We start from the raw sequence: 2,500 nt of genomic DNA, 5'->3' as shown, positions 1-2,500 counted from the left end.
TTTCTGTGAAAACCAAAGCAAGGCTGGAACTAGAAGGACGTTAACGTGTGCCTGTGCCCGTGCCCGTGCGTCAACGTAATTGCAAGCCCATGTTTCTTGTAAGGAAGCAGCAGTGTAAAAGCTTACAGCACCTGGTATTCCCAGGCGGTCTCCCATCCAAGTACTAACCAGGCCCGACCCTGCTTAGCTTCCGAGATCAGACGAGATCGGGCGTGCTCAGGGTGGTATGGCCGTAAGCCGACGGGCTGGGGACACAGACTCCTTTTATAGACTAGGCAAGGCCCCCTGCTCGTGGAGGAGCTCAAAAGTCAGCCTTTCGAACACACTGCACTTGAGCCTTTATCTCCACTACCTGCTACACTATATTCCAGTATTAGGAAGCTACATCGAGATGGGTAAGCTGCTGCCCATCTCCAAGCTTCTCACGTGCTTGCAGAGCGACATCCAAGGCTGAAACTAGAAGGACGTTAACGTGTGCCCGTGCGTCAACGTAATTGCAAGCCCATGTTTCTTGTAAGGAAGCAGCAGTGTAAAAGCTTACAGCACCTGGTATTCCCAGGCGGTCTCCCATCCAAGTACTAACCAGGCCCGACCCTGCTTAGCTTCCGAGATCAGACGAGATCGGGCGTGCTCAGGGTGGTATGGCCGTAAGCCGACGGGCTGGGGACACAGACTCCTTTTATAGACTAGGCAAGGCCCCCTGCTCGTGGAGGAGCTCAAAAGTCAGCCTTTCGAACGTTCAAGAGTTTAAGTTGTTTTTGGTGGGCTTTGCTGTATGGCCGCGCCCTTTGAGTGTGTCAAATGTCAAGCAGCTGTCCGTCAAGGCTCAGAAGTGCACTTAGATCACCTTGGGGCGGAGGTGATCAGCAGCAGCCTTTGTTATGCGCACTTAAAAAACATGGCACCACAACAAGAAACTTGTGTGCCAAGATCTTGAGTTGGCCCCAGACACTTGTGGGCCATCGCTTCTCGGCCTTTTGGCTAAGATCAAGTGTAGTATCTGTTCTTATCAGTTTAATATCTGATATGTCCTCTATATGGGGATTAAATATTAAATGCATTTTTGAGCATTGGGAGGTGAAAACTGGGGCTTGCTCTCTTCACTCCTTGCATTGACCTGGCATTGCAGTGCCACCAGGAACGGTGCACCATTCTCTTTTTTCTGTGAAAACCAAAGCAAGGCTGGAACTAGAAGGACGTTAACGTGTGCCTGTGCCCGTGCCCGTGCGTCAACGTAATTGCAAGCCCATGTTTCTTGTAAGGAAGCAGCAGTGTAAAAGCTTACAGCACCTGGTATTCCCAGGCGGTCTCCCATCCAAGTACTAACCAGGCCCGACCCTGCTTAGCTTCCGAGATCAGACGAGATCGGGCGTGCTCAGGGTGGTATGGCCGTAAGCCGACGGGCTGGGGACACAGACTCCTTTTATAGACTTGGCAAGGCCCCCTGCTCGTGGAGGAGCTCAAAAGTCAGCCTTTCGAACACACTGCACTTGAGCCTTTATCTCCACTACCTGCTACACTCTATTCCAGTATTAGGAAGCTACACCGAGATGGGTAAGCTGCTCCCCATCTCCAAGCTTCTCACGTGCTTGCAGAGCGACATCCAAGGCTGAAACTAGAAGGACGTTAACGTGTGCCCGTGCGTCAACGTAATTGCAAGCCCATGTTTCTTGTAAGGAAGCAGCAGTGTAAAAGCTTACAGCACCTGGTATTCCCAGGCGGTCTCCCATCCAAGTACTAACCAGGCCCGACCCTGCTTAGCTTCCGAGATCAGACGAGATCGGGCGTGCTCAGGGTGGTATGGCCGTAAGCCGACGGGCTGGGGACACAGACTCCTTTTATAGACTAGGCAAGGCCCCCTGCTCGTGGAGGAGCTCAAAAGTCAGCCTTTCGAACACACTGCACTTGAGCCTTTATCTCCACTACCTGCTACACTATATTCCAGTATTAGGAAGCTACATCGAGATGGGTAAGCTGCTGCCCATCTCCAAGCTTCTCACGTGCTTGCAGAGCGACATCCAAGGCTGAAACTAGAAGGACGTTAACGTGTGCCCGTGCGTCAACGTAATTGCAAGCCCATGTTTCTTGTAAGGAAGCAGCAGTGTAAAAGCTTACAGCACCTGGTATTCCCAGGCGGTCTCCCATCCAAGTACTAACCAGGCCCGACCCTGCTTAGCTTCCGAGATCAGACGAGATCGGGCGTGCTCAGGGTGGTATGGCCGTAAGCCGACGGGCTGGGGACACAGACTCCTTTTATAGACTAGGCAAGGCCCCCTGCTCGTGGAGGAGCTCAAAAGTCAGCCTTTCGAACGTTCAAGAGTTTAAGTTGTTTTTGGTGGGCTTTGCTGTATGGCCGCGCCCTTTGAGTGTGTCAAATGTCAAGCAGCTGTCCGTCAAGGCTCAGAGGTGCACTTAGATCACCTTGGGGCGGAGATCAGCAGCAGCCTTTGTTATGCGCACTTAAAAAACATGGCACCACAACAAGAAACTTGTGTGCCAA

At 52.1% G+C, this 2,500-nt stretch overlaps 6 non-coding genes across 6 annotated transcripts; 1 reads left to right on the top strand and 5 right to left on the bottom strand.

Annotated features, from left to right (window-relative positions):
- Nucleotides 1-119: 119 nt before the first annotated feature.
- LOC131442953 (5S ribosomal RNA) lies at nucleotides 120-238 on the bottom strand. The gene has a single exon (XR_009233494.1). It is a non-coding gene; the product is annotated as a 5S ribosomal RNA (ribosomal RNA).
- Nucleotides 239-534: 296 nt separating this feature from the next.
- Nucleotides 535-653, bottom strand: LOC131442952 (5S ribosomal RNA). The gene has a single exon (XR_009233493.1). It is a non-coding gene; the product is annotated as a 5S ribosomal RNA (ribosomal RNA).
- Nucleotides 654-961: 308 nt separating this feature from the next.
- On the top strand, nucleotides 962-1,154 carry LOC131441786 (U2 spliceosomal RNA). The gene has a single exon (XR_009232384.1). It is a non-coding gene; the product is annotated as a U2 spliceosomal RNA (small nuclear RNA).
- A 124-nt stretch (nucleotides 1,155-1,278) lies between these two features.
- On the bottom strand, nucleotides 1,279-1,397 carry LOC131442951 (5S ribosomal RNA). Its single transcript, XR_009233492.1, has one exon. It is a non-coding gene; the product is annotated as a 5S ribosomal RNA (ribosomal RNA).
- Nucleotides 1,398-1,693: 296 nt separating this feature from the next.
- LOC131442950 (5S ribosomal RNA) lies at nucleotides 1,694-1,812 on the bottom strand. Its single transcript, XR_009233491.1, has one exon. It is a non-coding gene; the product is annotated as a 5S ribosomal RNA (ribosomal RNA).
- A 296-nt stretch (nucleotides 1,813-2,108) lies between these two features.
- LOC131442949 (5S ribosomal RNA) lies at nucleotides 2,109-2,227 on the bottom strand. The gene has a single exon (XR_009233490.1). It is a non-coding gene; the product is annotated as a 5S ribosomal RNA (ribosomal RNA).
- Nucleotides 2,228-2,500: the final 273 nt, after the last annotated feature.

This window comes from Solea solea, chromosome 16 (genome assembly GCF_958295425.1).
Source record: "Solea solea chromosome 16, fSolSol10.1, whole genome shotgun sequence".
Classification (NCBI taxonomy): domain Eukaryota; kingdom Metazoa; phylum Chordata; class Actinopteri; order Pleuronectiformes; family Soleidae; genus Solea; species Solea solea.
This window is presented reverse-complemented; position numbering and strand designations above follow the sequence as displayed.